The following is a 20,918-nucleotide window of genomic DNA, read 5'->3' as shown; positions in this document are numbered from 1 at the left end:
ATTAATATTATTAGTCCCAATTTACAGATTAGAAAACTGAACCTTACTGAAATTAAAGTGTGGTTTATTAAACTAAAATAATAGGCCCAGGGGATAGTAAGAGATATGCTGAAAAACTGAGTGAGAAAGAATCTTATATCTAATCTCAAGCATTTTTAACTTCAAACCAGAAATACAAAGGATCCTCCAAAGAAGGGAGAATAAACAAATCTAAGAATCCCTGCTCTAGCATAAATCAGAATGCAGAAAGGGGCGCTCTCCCTCACTGTGGCCCTTCAGGAGTACCACGGCTATGAGGAAAACTCAGAGAACAGCTAAAGCCTTCCCCCTTACGGAGAAATGGAGGAGAAGCGGAGGGCTGGCTGAGAGGCATGTTCCTCCAGATGTCTGCAGGTAACAAACCTGACAATAAAGTGTACAGAACTGTCAATGGTAATAAGAGGCCAGCTGGAGAAAGTGAAGGTGTGGAGAAAGGGATCATTTCAGCCTGGGAACCTAACTACTAGGTTGAATCATATACAATAGTTATTTGACTATTTTTTTCCTACTAAATTGATAATTTCCTATGGGCAACCTAAAGTCTGGAGACAATTCACATGGGGAAGCTTCTGATAATAGTATGTTACACTGGACATGTGTCTGTTACATATATGGATTTATGAGTCATCTAGACGTGGCTGATAACTTGAAGCCATGTCAGAGGTTGCGTTTCCAAGGGTAGAAAAGAAGAGAATTGCTGGAGATATTCACAGTTAGAAGGCAGAAAGAAGTCAGAGACCTGTGAAGATAAATAAAAAACTGTCATCACTAATGTTAGGCCAGAAATGATGAATAGTAGGGAAGGCAAAATCAGAAGCAAAAACTTTGGATACAGACAAAAGATGACTAGTGTATAAGTGATTTCTGTCAATGGCAGATTACAGGGGCTGGGGGGTACACAGAATAGATATTAAGGAAATAGGGGTATAAAAGTCACATACATATTCCATGAGCTTACTCTTGAGAGGGAGATACAAATGTTTTTTTTTCTTTCTTAATGAGATGATATTATAAATAAAAAGGAGTAGTGACCACTTGGTACTCTCTCAAAGACAAGAGAGACCCAGATACTTGTAACAGCAAGAAAAAAATACATAAGTAATAGCGCAGCAGATAGTACGCAAGACAAAAGGGGGAGAACATAGTATCTATTTACATGCAACAGGATAACCCCCATGTAATGAGAAAGAACAGCCCTAAAACAGGTGGAAAATACTGGGGAATGTGTGAAGCTTCCACAGAAGGAGGCCTATTTCTGCTCTTCATGTAATTTTGTGGTACAGAACCTTTAAGAACAAAATCTGACAGAAATTTTCTGTAAGAAAAATCTACCCTTATCCTTAGGCAGTGTTCTCAGAAATAGTATAAATGCTAATGTGCACTGGGGAATCTTGCTCTTCAGTGCATATAAAAAACTGCAGAGTGCTCAGATGGGGGAGGGGGAGTAGCTGACAGTCTTAACCATCTTCCTGAATATACCAGGATTAGCCGCTGTTAGGGGAAGACCAAGTTATTGGAAGTTGTAAAACTTCAGCGAAGTCGCTGGAAGAGAAACTCGTAGGGGCAAATAGTAAATGGTGTGCCAGTCCTAGGAAGGATAGAAACAGACAAAATAATATATCATATCACCAAACTTTATTTCTACCATTTTTATCCCCATCTCATTACTTATATTCTGACACACACACACACACACACTCATACATATACACACAGACCCTTTCTAATTCATATTTCTATTTCTCAAAAGACCCAGCACAGTGTCTTGCTCATAGTAGACATTTAATAAATGTAGTAGATAAATGGGATGAACTTATAATAGGTTATTATTTTTGATAGTTAGAATTTGTAACAAAGACTTAAAAACATTTTGAATGATTAATGAAACTGATTCTAAGAATAGTAATAACCAACACTGACAGAGGTTTTACCACGGGCTACATTTTTACATAGATTACCTGATTTAATCTTGATAAGAATCCTAAAGGTAGAGACTATGATTATCACCATTTTACAGTTGAGAGAAAATGAGGATTAAAGAGGTTAAAATAGTACAAGGATTCCAACTTGGTGCCATAATGTACCACAGTGCCAGGCTTCTTTGAGATTCTACCAGGAAGCAGTCACTAGAGCGTAACGTGGGTTTCCAAATGACAGCTGGCCTGCCACCTGGCATTCACAGTGACCATGTGAATGGTCCAAGGCAGGGCACTTCACCTTTCTATTTCCTCATCTGCATACTAAGAAAACAGACAATATCTTTAAAGTACCCTTCAGGCCTAGACTCTGCAACCGTAGATTCATTCCCAATAATGGAATTAAAGGTGGTTAAAATTCTTATGGCATTTTAGCTGGAGCAAAAGCACTGATAATCATATTTGTAAAACTGAAAGGCGTTTGTAAAAGCGTGAGGCTTTGGGAAATAAGTTGCTGGTCTTAGAATTTGTTGTCAAATCTTTGACAACTATTATTAATGTTACCAACAGACAATAAAGCAAAAATTCCATACAATTTTATTTTTCTCATTTGTCTTAACAAAGCAACATACAATGTATTATCTAGACAGAAAGTATATAATGTCATTCTTACCATACCCTCAGGAGTGAGGCAATCACAAATGAAATAAACCTGGGGACTCTAATAGCAAGTATGAATATCCTGTCCCCAATTATATGAATTCAATGATGCAACTTTACAACTTCTCTTTTGAGAAAGCATGAATTTTTAAAGCATGAGAGACTCAAATGACAATGGTATTTTAAAACATAGTACCAAATAGCCATTAAACTACATCCTCCCAGGCATCCGAGAGCAGAGGCACAATATGCTGCCTCCAAATTGTAAATTAATCTTGTTTATTCCTGGACAGAGAAACCTACTTATCACTCCTAGGCTAGTCAGAACATTAAATGTTAAGCTATTCCACAGTTCTCTACTACAGCTTCTCAAATGATGCTCAAATACCTCACGTGAACAGCAGCTAGGATTCATAAAAGAGGCAGCAATGACCCTCCAGTCAGGAGACCAGGATCATCAAGCTCAAGTTCTAAGGCACTGTAAGTGGACCTTAGTTACAGCATCCAATGTCATGAAAAAAAAGGACCATTTTAATTTGAAAAGAAATGGGTGGATCTCGTTTGCCCAGGTAGAAGTACCTTCCTCAAATGAAGTGCCCTGAAAGATAAGTTCTCTTTTCTGCCAATGAGAACAAAGCATTTTAATTCTACCACATTTTTAGTATTTCCTTATATTGATTACACCTAACATGTAATATTAAGGCAGATTGTCATTAACTAAAGAACTATTATCTTTATTATTTCTCCCTCTTCGGCCCCCCCAGGTAACTCAGTCTGGCCCAAACCTACAATACTGCAGCAATTTCTCTTTCAGGAATTCCAAAGCCTTTTTAAAACTATGGGTTACTTTTTCTTATTATTAATAGAAGGGAAATATTATTATTAATAGTCAGGAAAGAATTGGTGGATCGCCATAAAACATGAGAAAAAAATGTGATGATTACTCATTTCAGCAATTACTTAGAAATGACTTTGCTTGCAGTACAACTCATAGGGAATTATTTGCAGAAGAGGAAAAGGACAAGAGGTATATTTTATCAAGTCAACAGCAGTAGGCTGTGTGGCAGGGAGGTGGGGCGGGCGTGCACATGGCTCTTGTGTGTGTGTGCTTTAATTTAAAGGAAGTCTCACTTCCACAGGAAAACCACCCTCGGTACTAAAGATGATGACTGACCCACCAGGTTGGCAGCCGGGCGCAGATTCTTGGGAAACCAGTCTCTGTGGTTCACCTCACTCCCTGATAATGACAGGCCCTTGCCTTACCCTCAACCCGGAGAAAAGAAAAAAATCAACACTCTAAAAATAAGAAGAAAGAAAATGGGAGTGATGTTCTTGCCAATGCTAGTAACCAGGAGGCCTAGAAAGAGGCCATTGGATACCCTGCTATTTATTGCCCATTTCCACCCATAGGAAACTGGGCTGAGAGCTTGCCAAATGGAAAGAAAAAATAAAAATGTTCTCTATCCTTCCTGTTTACATTAATAGAACAGAGTCACGTACATCATTCCAGCTCTATTATTTTCCTCATCTATGTAGAGTAGCTTTTTTGATCAAAGTTTTTAAGAAAAAGAACTTTATACCTTCAAGTTGTAAGCCCCTACCTTTCGTATATCTTACACTTTCTTCTATTAATCAATTGAATTCATGGAATATATATAAATTAGGTGACAGCATATTGTGCCTCTGCTTTCCGATGCCTGGGAGGATGGAGTTTAATGGGTGTCTGGTTTTCTTATTTTAACGGATATAAGTTAAACAATTAGAAGTTCTCTTAGTCTGCTCTTCTGGAGTGAAATAGCTATTGAGACTGAGTTTACACTTTAAAAAAAAATAGCTTCTTCCCACAGGGGAAATAAGGTCAAATTCCTAGGATAAGAAACCGTAATAAATTCAACTTCGCTGCAGAGGCCAGTGGGTTGAGGAAAGCTCAAACCCCATCCCCAGCCTCCTCAATTATTACATCTTTAAAACAAAGAAAGTAAACACTATTATGGATACACATTTCTGTACTTCTCTGAGAAGGAATTTCACCAAAAATAAGGGTTCCCCAAAAAACAAAAGGATTGGACTTCTTCTGGACTGTAAAACCTGCAAAGGGATGGGATGCTATCGCAGAGCACTTTTTTTAACCTTGCTATACACACACACATGATCACCTGCCCCACAGGCTCAGGGCTCAGCATTCCAGCCTTCTCTCAGCTGCTGCAAAACTTCTGGAGCTTGGCTCCCTAAAGGCTCTCACCATCCTGTTCTCCCACCCTGGAGAGGCTTTTCCTCCTCCCTTAGTCGCCCCTTTGCTCCTCCAACCCTCTCTTGTTTTCTTGCTTTGGTATAAATATCACTTCCTCAGGAAATTCTTCTCTGAATTCCCAGTCTGTATTAAACCCCATTCTCCCCCCGCCCTCACCTCCACTCCCCGCCCTGATTTGCTCTCATGCACTCACTTAGGCTTCATAGCCCTTAAAACATTTGTGATGAATTAGTTTTTCGTGTAATCATATATTTGATGGCTATGTAGTTTTTATGTAATGCCTACCTTCTGCTCTTAATAAGGTCCAAAACAGCAAGTGTCATACCTTTTTTGATTATTGCTTGAGCATGAGGTAAATACTCAATGAACTGTTCTGAATGAGTGGCTGATGGTTTGCAGGAAATGTTCATTACTATTCTATCCATATCATTTTCAAACTTATGGAAACCCTAGAGAATAAGAGTGTGAATAATTCATCAGAAATAATCCTGTCTGAGGCAATAGCATTAAAAAAGGAAAACAGTCGATGAACCTCTAACCAGTGAAAAAAAGAATGGCAAATAAAGCAAACCAGCTGAGCAGAGGGCTACTGCCTGGGATGGATGATAAAGCTAGAAAGGTAAACTCGTGGTGGGAGGGTCAGATTACGGAGAGGTAGATTCAGACTTAAAGACATAATAATCAAAAGCATTTGCGTAACTGAGTGGCATGATAAAGTTGTGAGATTATTCCAGAGGTAAAATGCAATATTGATTCAAAGGGTAGAGGCCAAAGGCAGCAAGCAATTTAAAACTAAAACAGTCTAATGTTGATGCAGATAAGGATCTCAGTTATTGTGGAAGAGTGAAAATAGGAAAGACTAGATTGGAAATCAGAAAAAGAAGGATTGAGAAGTCTGGGTGAGAGAGGAGGGCTCAAAATTTCTAGAAACACCAAACAGAAAGGGAGTAGGGGTCCATCATAAAGAGTTCTTCCCTCTGTTCTCAACTCTCTGGATGACCTTAAGAAAATGACCCAACCTCTTCAGGTTCAACTTCTTCATCTATAACATGGGAAGACTAGACCAGATGATCAGCAACACTTTGCATTCTCTGAATTTGGCTCTTCATGGAAACCAGGGAATTGGCAAAGGTTTAGGGAAACTCAGGAATTGTGTTCCATGTTAGATATGGTGAGCTTGAAGCAAAAAAGTGAGACATCCAGAAAAAGATCTCCAGCAGCCAGCTGGGAATACAGGACCACTAAGCCTCAAAGAGAAGCAGGCTGGAGACACAGATTTGAGAGTCATGGGCCTCTAGGTTTAATTGAAGTGATGGGAGTGAATAAAATAGCAGACAGGGATTGTGAAGAGATGGGCAAGAGTGGCCAGCTCAGAGGCTCTCTGGTCCAGGGAACTCCAAAGTCAGGTCACTCATGGCCAAAAATCTTCATTTCTGCTCCGGGACAGTACTTCTGATCCCAATGAACACCTTCTTTATTTACACCTTTAATTCAGGCTGGTGGCAAACTGTAACTAGTAAGTGGGGAATGAAAGGAGTGAAGGGTTTGCACACGGTATTGGTTCCTGCAGCAAGTGGAGAATCCCTGAAGTTGTGTCGCAAATGCAAGAGACTCTGCGGCCTTTGGTGGGCTCCACTAAAAAGCCACTTACTATCATGCCCTCCCTCTCAGATGTCTCCCTGTCTGGGACCACTTCAGAGTCAGCCAGAAGCACAGCTGACTGGGTGGGACAGTCATGTGCACAGCACTCACACAATGCTTCAGCTGCACTCCTGGGGAGAGAATCCTGGTCCTCGGCCCTTCCATCCAATTCTCTTTTCCAGTGAGCATCCCACCTACATACAGCACATGTGCTACACCTTTAAAATTCCCTTTGCCTTAGCTGTGAACAGTATTTCATTGTCTGCCACCATCCGACCAGACAGGGAGCATTGTGCAGTCTGACAAAACTTGCGCCTTGAGCAGTTGAGAGCGCAGCTTCCTCCAGCGACCCACAGGCAGGCGAGCACTGCCAAGGGCATGATTGTATATGGGCTCTCCTTGGATTGCATATAGGAATATTGTTGCTATGTGGCCTGAGGCAAACAATCCCAGTCACCTGACATCCTCCATCCAACATTTAGGAGTCATCAAACTTAATTTCCCCTTTGTGCAATAAAACACCAAGAGGAAGCTTTAATAGATTGTATTATGTAACGGTTCTATAAAAATAGCAGGCCAGTGCTGGAGCACTTCCTTCCTGGGGCCCAGTAACCTATGCTGAAAGGATACACACTGGTTGCCTAGGCAACCATGAGAGATGACACTGGGGAAAAAAACAGCAACAAAAGGACCATTTTTTGGCTCAGTCAAATGAGGTCTGGCTTCAAGCTTGTGATACAGTGAATACAGACAGCCCAGCACCGAGAGAGCAGGAACCAGTTAGCAATTCTACTCAGGCACCAGGGGCCTTACAAAGCTGCCCCTGCTTTGGGTTTTTTGTTTTGTTTTGTTTTAACTCTTTTTTCTTAAAAGAGGAGAAAAAGCGTTCTCCTAGTAATTTTATTTTCAAGTAAAAAAAGCAAAATCTTTGATGGGAGTTGAACTGCAGCAATCAGTAAACAATGTTTACTCTATCTTTTCTTTCTTTTCCCAGGAGCTCAAAAAATAATTTCAGTTACATGCAATTGTCTTTTGTTTTCCACTAGTTTGTTGAGAATTTGGTTATGCAGGAAGCAACTGGTTTAATGACAATAACCTTTATAAACACCCTCTAACTTTTAAAAAAATCAGGGACACTCAAGCAATAATGTATTTTAAAAGCAAATAATACCATTTCTGGTATCCCTCCTCGTAGCAGACATCAAAGGACTTTAACAGACTGTAATCTCCTCTCTCCTGCTGTACTGGATTGGAACCCCTTCATTTCATCACCATCATCACCATCATTATTATTACTGCCACACAAAATGGACTGCCATTTTAATTTCAGAAAATTGGTTTCCCCGATATACTTAGAATAGTGGCAGAAGGCTCATAAATTCCTTACATGCACCTAAATACTTTCGTCTTATAAGGAGGAAATGGGCCCTCGGGGATTTATAAACATGATTTGGAACCTCTGAAAAATAAACCAAGGATGAATTAAATGGGATTAAGTTCAGATCTCAAATATGAAGCAACATCAATAGCCCTTTCAAAGTGATTCTTAAAATCAGTGCTCATAAATATGTAATGTACTTTTTATCCAAAAGACCTGTTTAAATCCTCATATAGTAAATGATTTATTTCAAGATTAGGTACTCCACACAAAGCAGACACCCTCTGATCAAGTGGGAATAAAATCTGTGAGAGCAAGTGCTAAAGCATTATGTAAATGTGAACCGCTGTGATTGTGATGGTCCTGTGAACTGGTATGTTTGAAAAGAGAAAGCCCCCCAAAAATCAACTATGTATTCTTCAGAAAAATATCTTCTATCTGTCCTGTTTCTTCAGGCTTTCCTACCTGTTGCTGCCTTTCATCAGTGAATGCAAATCCTCACAGCATCTTTTATTCATTTGCCTGCTGGCAATTAACTAACATTAAGACTGTCATCACAGACCAAAGGGAATGGACATTTAGAAATTACTCATTTATTTTTATCAATGTGTGCTGCCAAAGTAAAGATTCTGGTCTCTGAAGGGAAGCTTTTGAGGCAAAATTCCAGTCCTTCCCCATGAAGTTGGTCAAATCGACTCTATTTACCACATCTGGGCTCTCCTGGGATGGATTTAGAGATAGATTAAACTTTAAACATCAGATGCTGTTGAAACACAAAACATCCTTTATGACCAAAGTTGCAAACTTCAGACTTAAGTCCTTTAAGACCTGGGACCCTGTATCTTTGGAGAAAACATATGTAGAATGCATGTGCCTCAAAGTTACTCAGCCTTATTTTCCTTTTGTGCTAAGGATTTTGAAATCAACAGGATTAAGTTGCAGATAGTTGGGTTTTATCCAAATCTTTATTTTGACTCTAAAAAAAAGGATTGAAGAAAGCTTTGATGAAATGGACACAGAGTTAGCATTCAATAGGAGCTCAGCTCCAGGGGAGAAGCCTGCCTTCAAGGAAATCGAACTGTGTGTCTTGCTTAGTTTTTCTGGACTGTGACTTCAATCTACCAGTGTTTTAAGTGTGTGGCGTAAAATAAATTGTACAGGCGTTATAAAGCTTGGCATATGCCATGAATCCATAAACCCATTTCAGTTATTGAAGAAATGCTAATTAAAACAAACTAGGATAAATACTGCTCAGCCATCAAGGAATCAATTTGGCATCTCCTCTGATTGCTTCCTGTATGGACTATGTCAATATGTTAATTAACTTGATGTTCATCATATGACCATTCTTTTTTATAGATAACAGGACATACAGTACTCTACATCTATCTATATAGGAGGAAAAGTACATATTAAGTAGGAGATAAAGTACCAGTGTTTACTGAAGCTTGCTGTATGCAAGGCTGCTCTGCCTTACAGGAACTTACAGTCTAGACTGGGGCTTAACCCATGAACTCTCACAAAGACAGTCACCACTACTAGGCACTCAGTACTGACCAAAGAAGCCTTCAGCTAACAAAGGCCAGAGGAACTCTTCGGGAAACAGACACCGCCGTGGGCTGGACAGAGCAAGGAAGGCTTCCCAGAGCAGTGAGAGCTGAGCTCATCTGAGCGAACAGACAGAATATAAGCAAATAGAGAGAAGTCAGACTGGGAAGGGAGAAGGTATGACCAAAGGGGCCCAGATACTGACACTCAGGACATATTCAGAGGACTACGGGGAGACCCGAGGGTTTGGAGGTGAAATAGGGGACTGGGAGGAGAGAAAAATAGGAAACAGCATTATTTGGATCTATAGGAAAGAAAATGTAGATCACTCAACATGTAATATTGAGCTATGAGGAAGCTTAGACATCATTTTTATGTGATTTAGGGCAAGAATCTTAACTTCTGCTCACCTCAATTTCTTTGCCTATAAAATGGAAAAATAATAGTAATAGTAGCAATAACACTAACATAATGCATTAAACAAATATAAAATGTCATGTTATCGAGGTGCCTCAGTTTACATTTTACTTTCATTTAATATACTATTTCTGTGTTGATTTACTTAGTCTCAGGTTGTGATGCCTACTTGGTAAGACTAGATACCTCCCAATCCAGCCCCCAGCCATGCCTTTTTTAAAAAGTCAACTGAGGAGATGAAGCCAGCAGGAGAGAAGAGGCCCTGGGGCAGCAGGACTATCTCCAGACTGAGTCAGCGCCACAAGGAGATCACCCATTTATACACTGACATGCCCACCCAAGGGTGCCCAAGAGGAGGAAAGGGTCACGGAGTCAGGTGAGAGGGAACCCACGCTGGCACCTTCTTCGCCACCCAGCCCCCCAGCTCTCCAACTTACTGTTTGAGGTTCAGAGGCACTGATTGTCTGAAACACAGACTCTGGTTTATCAAGACACTCTGACAGCAGCAAATGTGACTCGTTTTCCAACCCTGGCACTCTGTCAAGGGCCCCAACAACAAAGAAGAGTCCCCTTCACCTACTGCTTTCAGAGTGTCTTGATTTTTAGTAATGCCTTTCTAATCCCTGCTGCACATCAAGCCATAGACTCATGGAACCGCTTACTTGTGACCCACTTCATTTTGTTTACTTAAAGATTGTTTTCATGACTTTTAAAAAGCCATGCTTGCATCTGGGATTTGTAATTCTAAGTCAGAGAAAGACAGTTGTTATGTATTGTTTAAAATTTGTTTAATAAAAAGGAATTTCTTTGAAAACATCAGGCCAAGCTTATGATGTAAATTTACAGTCTGTAAATTTACAGTGTAGTGACAGAAACTATAACACAGTATGTTAATTGATCAGTGTTGTAAGAAACATTCTCTAGAGCAATGAAAGAGTATATGGTGTTTTGTTTAAAAGATATTAATTCAAGATGAGAAATAAGATGTTTTTCATTTGGGTAATTTTCCCTTTTATGGTGTTTCTTTTCTTTTTGTCCATCTATATTTGCTAGCTTTTCTATAATAAAATATGTCGTAGAGGGAACTGGAAAAGCAATTAAGATGTTGATTGTATGACATTAGACTACCCAGCAGTTGATTTTTCAAATGAAAATTTCATCTCTCTCCTGCAGATCTAGATAAGTTGATCTCAGGTGTATTCCTGAGGCTGACCAAGCCCAAGTTCTGACACGATGTACTCGCCTCTTCCTAACCCATTTAACATATTGTTGCTTAAGGCTGATCAGAAATTAATCCCAGCCTTTGACTATTGCCCTTTGGAAAAGAAGAGGTGAAGATTTTAAGAAATAACCTTAGCGCCACTAAGTCCACAGTCCACCTTTCACATAGGCTCAAGTGAAACGACAGCAGGAGGCGGTAAGGTCCTTTCAGAGACTCGCCTTGGTTTGGTGTTGTATAAATTCTACCCAAGACTTTCCTTAGTACAAAGCAAATCCCAGGACTTGAAACCTACATTGCTCCCTAGCACCAAAGGAAAAGACACCGGGTGCATCGCTCTAATCACCTATTCAGTGAAACACTTTCCGAAGACCTATGCTGATCACTGTGGGGCAGGGAGGGCATGGAATACAACCCTCACTCTGACTCCAAGGAGCCTGTGTATCAGAAGACAGATAAAAGTTGCCATGTCCCATGAGAAAATCACCCAGTGAGCCACACGTGGCCATCATTAGTGCCATTCCCTGAGGTTCCCGGCCTCGTTCTTTGGTGGGGCTGTTATTCCCTGCCCTGCCGAAATTCGCTGAGGCCATACTACCTCATGTGCCTAATGACACGTGAAGGGAACTGAGGAACATCATTTCCAAGCAGAGGCTTTAAGAACCAATGCAGAAATCATGACAGCCCCTTCCTACCACCGTAGTGGCTCACGTTATGTCAGTCAGTGACAGCCTTGACAACCCAGTTCCTTAAATGTGAATCACATGACACAGAGCTCCTGCCACCCTAGATGGACATGTAGCATGAGAAAAAATGAGAAATAAAATTTTATGGTTTTAAGGCTCTAAGATTTGGTGTTGATTTTTCCCACAGCATAACCCAACTCATCCTGATTAATACACAGTAATTCTCACATCAATTCGATGAGATCAGTTACTCTTATTATGTCCATTTTATAACTTAAGGAACTGAGCCACAAAGAAAAGAAGCTTGCCCAAAGTAGGTCAAATGGGCATAGTTATATGCCATACCCACTTTATATTTAAAGGAAACAGAGTCTTACCTATAAAGTGACCTGCCTCAGATTACACAGACAATAAATAAAAGGGTCAGTATTCAAACCCGCTCTCTTTTCATGATGCCCTGTAGAACATATGGTTACATTTAAACATTTGGTTTAACAAGAGTGACCTAGATGGGAAAGATTCCTTCACATCAGAGCTGACAGGAGCAGTTTTCAGAAAAGAACTGGGATCTGAAATACGCTCAGGATGGTCACGGCTCTCAAGCATTGAGCAAATAGGAGAAACAGCATTACACAGAAGTGAAGACGTAGGAAGACCATTTGGCAACACTGGATCCAGGTCCAAATAGAGTAGGAGGAGGAGGGAATTCTGAAAAAGCAGATGGGGACAGATTGTGTATATCCTTGAATGCCGTCCTGAGGAGTTTTGGCTTATCTGCAGGCACCTGGGAGATGTTGGATGACTTAAAATGGTGGCTCAGTATATTAATTTAGTCACATTCCTCACGGTAGACCAGAGTCAACAGAGACCAGTTAACCATCAAGTGATAAGTTAGGGCTTAAATAACATTTTAGCCTTTGAGGTAGATGGAAGATCAGTGTAATGTATCACATGAAGGAAGAATCTCAGGACCAGGTTAGCTGATTGAGAGAGGACAGGCGGATGGTAATGGGTTTGTAAATATCTGTGTTAGGAAGAATGCTGCTTTATAAATGCACCCATAAAGAATTTGTGTAAATATCTGATGATTTCACAAATATTATCTACTTCACTAGCAGCTCAGGCCTAGGAATTCTAGAAAAACAGGCTAGTGGTATACTCAGAAGGGTATGGGTTTCACAAAGGACAAGGTTGCACTTACTACCTGTGTGACCTTGGGAAATCTGGGTAAACCTTTAAAATTTCAGTTACTACGTCTTTAATCTGGAACTCATAATACCACCTCAAAGGATTAAATAGGCTACTGTGCATAAGGACTTGCAAGGTGCTTAGTTCAAGCAGTTACTCAATAAATACCAGTTTCTTCCATTAGCATTCCAAACTAGATGGAGGGACAGATTATTATGCAGTACTGTTTAATAGTCCCTGAGAGTCCACACTGTGGATTTATAAATCTTGAATTAGCTAAAATACTTTACAAACACTTCTTGTTTTTCGCAACATATTTTTTCTAAAATCACTTACTGTTAACTTAGTATTGCTATCAGTACTTTAAAAATTATAAATTTTAGACAACAAAGTTGCTCCTTGGCAACTTGGTGACATAGAAAGGGCTGAATTAAGAACCATGAAAGGTCATTAAGCCTTTCACCAGTTTAGAAGATACTCTATAACAAATATTAACCATCATGAGCAGAATGAGGATCTAGGAGAAGAGGCTAGAAGTTCTACAGCATCTATCTGTTACTCATTCAAGACTGACAATACTCAGTTTTGGAAGATAGTGTAACCTCTCTCCTGTTTATGATACCTGGTGACTGCTATCCCCTTCCCCCACCCTGATATACATAAAATTTGGCAGAGAAACATTTAAAAGAATGGTGGTCACAGCACATCAAATGTGGCTCACATGCTGACCCAACAGCCATATAATCACCAACAAAGCCTCTTTCCAAGAAGTGGAACCTAGGGGAGAGAGTTTCTCAATAGGAAAAACTTACCATCCAGGCAGATAATGAACCTCATGTCCTAAACTGTAAGTTCAAGTTTACATGTACTAAATATTAGGCAAATATGCATTGTAAATATTTTGTGTTCCTGTGCATTTTATTATTTGTCATGACAACATCAATAAATGGTTGTTAAACATGTTTTAGACACTACTTTTAGTTCTTACAAAATAAACATATTTGAAAATCTTTGATACTGTAGGAAGGAATTCAGAAAGTATGATGATGTTACAATCTATGTTGCTTTGTTGTATCAAGTATGACTTTCTTAAAGGCTTGAGAAGTTTCTCAGTTTCTAGGACCATAACATACAATGGCTCCAAGAAATATTACAAGCCTAATTCACTTTTGAGCCATCCATTGACACTGAGGTAAATAATCTGGCAAAGGGCTATTTTATTAACACAAATTCCTATGTCAGATCAATTAAATAAATTCCTCAAATTTCTGCATCAGAAGTGAAAAAAGGCAATCAACAGTTCTAGCACATGTACTCAGAGTCATCTTGTCCATCTCCCTGTGAAAACAAAGCTGCAATCTCCTCCTGCCTCAACACAACCACCTTTTCTTCACCAGACCCTGACATTTTCCAGAACGAAGAATCGGGTCGCCATATCTTCTGAATAATAAGATTTCACAGCCTAGTCACTCTTGTTCACTGTGGCCCAAAGCACAGTTAGAAATATGTGGTTAATTCTATCGGGGTTTCATTCAGATATTAGTCTCTCCACTACTTGAAAGAATTAAACTGTCTTAATCTGGAATTCAAATGACAGGAAAAACAAAATAGTTCTGAATAGCCAAGAGAGTACTTGAATAGCTAATATACTTACTTTTTACAAACGGAATCTAGTTAACCTGGGGAAGAACATGTTTTTTAACTTGTAAGGTTCTTTTGAATACACTAATTATAGTTTAATGAGGTCTCCCTGTAAGTCATTTTGACTGAGTTTATTATAAAAGAAAACCTGCAAAATTAGGACTTTTGAGAATCCAACTGTTCTCATCTCTTATCATGTTAGTTGTTGATTATTACAAGTTTACCACATTTTTTATTAAAGGTAACTGCACTAGATCTGGTTACTGAGAAAGGGAACCGGGAAAAAGATTCTAACAGCCTTGTTATTAATAAAGCATGCAAGAAGGAAACCAAAAAATATTTAATTAGAATTGCTTCCTAGTAAGAATTTTCCAAAGGATATTATAGGCTTAGTCATGACTGGTTCTTAAATTATATGTGTTTACAAGCACTGTGATACTTTTTAAAGTTTACCGATAACCCAAAAAGCTCTGGGCATGTATACAAAAAAGTTTTTAATGCCACAATTAAATTAGATTCTGTGGTAAAAAGAAAATCTAGGCCTTAATCTACCCTCAAAAAAAGGAGAAAAGAAAAAAATAACCCAGCTGGATAGTCACAGAACGCCAAACCGAAACTGTATACTTCTGTCCCATGCCCTGACTGTCAAAGAACTCAGGATAAAAACAGCATCATGCCACCTTCTGCCTTACACAGCCACACTGTCAGTATACAAACCCTGCATGTGATCCAGCAGTAATTATATGTATAAGTCCTGTCAACCACTTTTTCAAACATAGGAATGACCTATAGATTTTATCCTATCTTTTCTGATGAGAGAGACAAGGTCCAGGTCTGAAATCACGCCCTAGCCACTTCCTATCCTCAAACACTCTGGCCAGCAAGACCTTTGGGAAATGAGCCAAATGGCTGTAGAAACCCTATCACTTCAATTTCCTTCTTCTCTGGTCCAGACATTTACCAGAACTGTAACCAAGTAGCAAAATGCACTGGTTTGAGTTTCAATTTTTTTTTTTTTCTTTTCCTGCTCCCTACCGTCTGGTAGGGATGCTACTGAGCAGTAAAATCTCCAAAAGGCAGTGAGTCAGATAATAACCTCCAAGCTTGATGGTCTCCCTCAGATAATCAAGAGATAAGGGGGACTCCTAGAAATTAGAACCCTACACAACAGCTAGCTGAGCTACAGCCACAGAAGGATACGAAACACTGTGTGAAGATCAGATTGTAATATGGGACAATGAAGGCAATAAAATACATCCATTCCACATGCCTATAGTTCTTTCAAATACCAGATCATAAAGCAGCCATGGTGTAACATATTTCACCAAACCACCCTGGGACAGAGGATACAGGAAAGTAAAGAGATAGAGCAGCAGACTGAAGAAATCCAGTGGTGGACAACCTTCTCACATCTACCTTTCCAAACTACATGAAGAAGATTGCTAGTTAATCTGTACTTGATTTGCATCATAATAAATACAATGGTGTAAAGAAAGCTCTAGTATGGGTAGATAAAATCCAACTTTATTTATTCATATCAGAACTCTGAATGAGCACCTACTATATGCCAGGCAGTATATTGGACACCAGGATTACAGAGACTTATAACACTGATTTCTTGCCTTCGGGAATCTCCCTGCCCCATAATAATAAAGGTCCTCTAGAGCAAATCCAGAAACTGGAGAATGTCTATAGACTATGGAACTGTTCTACCAACAGAGAACTCACAATCCTACAACTTGAGTCCTCAACATTCCAAAGAAAGTATGAAAATGGTCAGCTTCCAAGATCTTGTGAAATTCAACATGGAAATGCTACTAACAGGACAAGGGAGGCACCATCATGACACCACCTTACAGCTGCATGTCTTAACATTCAAACCTTCATGTCTTTGTTGATTAACACTCCTGATAGTTGACTACAAATATCTCCTTTCATACTTTCTGATACTGTACAACTTCAGAACCAGGAGGAACTTAGAAACATTAACTCCTTGTTTCAGAAATGAGACTCAGAAGCAAAGCGGCATGCCCAATCTCCAGCACCTAGTAAGACAGCAAGAACAAAGTAAGAAGAACAAGGCAAGGAGACAGGAAGGGAAACAAATAGCACTTGCGGAGGGCCAACTATTTTGCCAGACATTGTTATACTATAAACATCTAATGCTCACAACAAAATACAGCAAGGTAAGTCTTATTACCTCTATTTTACAGATGAGGAAATTGAGGCTCAGAGAGGTTAAATAACTTGCCCAAAGCCACACAGTTAATAAGCAGGAACGAGTGTTCATTCAATACCTCACTGAGCTATCACACCCTTTATGAAGACTGCTCTTTTTACAACTGCCTCTTTGGAGTGTAAGTCAGCTCACTTTCCTTCGTAAGCTCCCAGTTGCCACTAACTCTGAATCTTGAAGACTAGTATGATGTAAAAAAGGGAAAAATCATTCACTAAAGTTTAGTCATCTTTTGTAATCTGGGAAAGCTGATGTTTCTTGGATAACTGTCTCCCCCATAGGCCATTCTTCACAAGATTTTCTATATAGGTCTAATTTTCATTTTCACAGTAAACCTCAATATTCACCACGTGCAAATATTTAGCTTCTAAACCTCAAAATAATCAATCTCTATCATATTATTGTTCTTTGGTTGCCAGAAATCTCTTCAGAGGCCTTATTAGAAATGTTGGCAATCCTGCAAAATGCTGACTGGCGTCTTTTTCAAACTGTTCTGTAATATCCCCAGCGTTGTCCTCCACAAATACCTCCAGGATTCCAGTCAACACTTTACTGAAAGTCTTCACTACACACGTGCAATTAGCTACAGATGAGGGGCTTTAATATATTTAAGAGGTCACTATAAATGCAGAAAGGAAATAGCTACATACTCTACTCCCTCAAGACAATGTCTGTTTAGAGGAATTATTGACTTAAAATATTGAAACAACTTCTGTATCACAGAGTACCTTCCTTTCCGTGATTACAGTCAACAATAAAATTTGTGGTTAAAATGTATCTTAAAATATGTATGCAGATTTGAAAATAGTTTATGCAGAGCAGGACATGTTGAATTGTTTTGAGGGGAGGTAAAAAGAAAACACAGTGAAAGGGTAGCATAAAGAGATTACTTACCTTAACTGCCATCAATGGAACTGCATCTCAAAATCTTTTTTCTAGTGATTTTCAAGTTGAGGGAGAACGGAGAAATTAGCCTCACTTATCCAAATTCTTAAACATGTCCCACAGTCTCCAGTTAATTGTTTTAAGCCTCTACTTCCTTTTGTCTGTGTGTTGGGCTGGGGACAGGGGGAAGGAAAGGAGAAAGGGAACACATAGAAAACAGATGTGGAAATATTTATCAACACAAATTTTTTGGCAAACCTTGACCTTTATATCGCTCTCATACTATATTCTCCAAGTTTCCTAGTTTCCTCAATCCCCAAAGAATTTATAGTTAGAAAGGAAGATAAAAAAAACCTTTTATAGGTTTTCCAGTGTTAGGGAAATATCTTTGGAAAATTCTGATGCCTCCCCCTTAATCTAATATTAATAAATATTTTTGACCCAAGGAATTTCTGCCAGAGAATGGGAGAAATAAAAGGTTCATTTACTGGTTTGTCCTGTCCTTGGACTTCCAGGCAGAATAAACAGCACCTTGTGACAAAGGCGGACCACATGCTGGCCGAGCTCCAGGCAGACACTGGGAGATGCAGTCTGTTTATCAGACAGCACATTGTCTTAACCAGGATGTGGTCGGCTTTTGTAACAAGAAGTATGCAAATGAGTTTCCCAGAGACCCAGCACCCTGCCCCCGCCCCACGGGTTGCTTCAGTAGACACAAGCTCATGGTGGCTGTCCTGAGAACAGAGAGCCACAGAAGGACAACGGGAAGAGGAAGCATCCAGAATTAACCAGATTAGCCCAACAGAACTGTTCAAGAAACAAACCAATAAGAAAACAACTCCAAATACCATGCTCCCCACAAAAAAATTTTTTAATAGGATTGTATGCTTTTTAGTGTTCAAAAATGAAAAGAATTCTGAATCTGGCTCATTTATTCGCAGCGCAAGGAAATGCAATGAGGCTTTAAAATGCTCCCTTTTCTCGCAGGAAAATTGCATCACCAGACTTCAGCCCACTGCTGCCAAGAGCATCTCTCTCAACTTCAGTTGTTTCATATATAAAGTGGTACTAATACTAGCACCTTGCTATTTGGTGGCTGGGAGGATTAAATGAGGTAATTAATGGAAAACAATTTAGCACAATGCCCAGCGCATAGTCTGGGCTTGGAAAATGTTAGCAGGTTTCATACTACGCACATTATTGCCCTGTGTATCAGGAAAGCACAAAGAGGGACAGAAAAGTACCACAGGAGAATAAGGGCTGGTAAAGGCATTTACAGAAAAGGAGAACCGGACTCCACTTGCTGTTTTAAAGAGTTTAATGAATTACTAGTGTATTTAGACTTTGAAGTCAAATAGGCCTGGTTTTATATAACCTTGGGAAAATTCCGTAACCTTGAGTCCTGATTTCTTCCCCTGTAATACGAGCATAACACTCACTTCATGGGGTTATGAGAAGTAAATGAGACAACATGTTAAAGTGCCCAGCACAGCACCAGGCAAACAGCAGCCACTCAATAGTGGTAATTATTCGTTTAATTTACACAGCCACATGGTCAGGTTCAAATCCACACTTGGTAGCTGTGTGGTATTTGGCAAATTACTTAATCTTCCTGGACCTCAATTTCCTTATCAGTCAACCAGGGATAATAATACCTACCTCACTAGGTTTGCTGTGAGGATTAGATAAACTGCAATGCCCTTAGATTAGCTCCTGGCACTAAAAGAAGACAGCCCATTATTGGTGGTAACCGTAGTCTAATTTATTACTTGATGCCTACAGTTAATCTCATTTTACTGCTAAATTCAGTGAGGCATGGGATGGCTACTTGGCATATCTAAGATCAAACTGCCGTTCTGGCCATTAGAATTGCACGGAGTATCTTGGCAAACTTTCATAGAGTCCTAAGCTTTGACATTAATTAGGCCTCATTATTTCAAAATGGTTTCTTCAAAGCAGGCAAATAATGGTTTTTCTCCTGACAGTTGGGGGGCAGCACCTTGTTCCAGTCCCCTCACAGCACCTGTCAGCTGTGAAACACTCTCTCTCTTTAGCCAGGGTACTGGAATAGAAAACCAGTATCAAAATCATTTCAGAAAAAGAATCCATTCTTACAGATTTCAGTTTCTCAGTATGGTTTACACTGGAAAATGTTTCATCTTCTTACCTCCACACATCTACAATAATGATTCCAGATACCTATAGAAGCAAATGTAGATGGCCTAACAAATACAGTAAGTAGTTCTCCCTTATCCTTGTGGTGCGTTCCAAGACCCCCTAGTGGATGCCTGAAACTGCAGAGAGCACTAAAACCTCTATATACTGTTTTTTCCTATACATACATACCTATGATAAAATTTCATTTATAAATGAGGCACATTAAGAAATTAACAATTAATAGTAAAATAGAACAATTATAATAAAAGTTACATGAATCTGGTCTCTCCTCTCTCTCAAAATACCATACACCCTTCTTCTTCTTCTTCTTGTGAAGATGTGAGATGAGAAAACGCCTACCTGATGAGATGGAGTGAGGTGTTGTGACACAGCCTTACACTACTACTGGCCCTCTGACAATGAGTCAGAGGGAGGATCAGCTCTTCCTTACCATGCTTGGCCTTGGGTGACTGAAACCACAGATAAGGGGACAACACTGCATCCTAATGAGGCTATTTCAGGTTGTTCTGATATATTTTAATATAGAAAGATTTTCACAATATAAATGATGCCCCATTTATATGCCTTCCTACCTGCCCTGTCACTGTGCCTGTACTATACAACTTACCATGCTAGTTGTAATTTTTCTTTCAGTTGCCAAACTTCCCAATTATTGAGTATTTGAGAGGAGGGAGTGTCTCTGCTTTATTTCGACATGTAATTCCTGTGATTAGCACACAGCAATATAGTGTCTGAAGACGCTTGGCCTGGCTTTAGATCCCAATGCAACCATCTAATAGCCATACGACCCTGGGTAAGTCACTGAAATTCTCTGTGCCTAAGTTCTTTCAACTATAAAATGAGGATGGTAATAGTACCAATAACACGAGATTGCAACGAACATTAAAGATCTGGTACATGGAAAAGGCTTAGAAGAGGACCAGACTAAAGAATCATAATGGATATGCTCTATTATTTTGCTATTACCATTATTAGTAGCAGTGATAACTAACATGTTCCTACTCTCTTCCAGTTTACATATCACTGTTTGGGGCA

General features: G+C 39.5%; 1 long non-coding RNA gene across 4 annotated transcripts in view; it reads right to left on the bottom strand.

The window, feature by feature from the left end:
* The window catches only part of LOC118930950 (uncharacterized), a 382,945-nt gene that overhangs the window by 196,747 nt on the left and 165,280 nt on the right, over positions 1 to 20,918 (bottom strand). For 3 of the 4 annotated variants that reach the window (XR_008997854.1, XR_005032218.2, XR_008997855.1), the window contains one exon: positions 17,715 to 17,878. The exons of the other annotated variant lie outside the window; for it this stretch is intronic. This is a non-coding gene — a long non-coding RNA (uncharacterized LOC118930950). The remainder of the gene's footprint in view (positions 1 to 17,714; positions 17,879 to 20,918) is intronic. 4 annotated transcript variants of the gene reach the window in all.

The sequence above is a fragment of the Manis pentadactyla genome, chromosome 5, assembly GCF_030020395.1.
Source record: "Manis pentadactyla isolate mManPen7 chromosome 5, mManPen7.hap1, whole genome shotgun sequence".
Lineage (NCBI taxonomy): Eukaryota > Metazoa > Chordata > Mammalia > Pholidota > Manidae > Manis > Manis pentadactyla.
The sequence above is the reverse complement of the archived record's forward strand: the minus strand, read 5'-3'. Positions and strand labels throughout refer to the sequence as shown.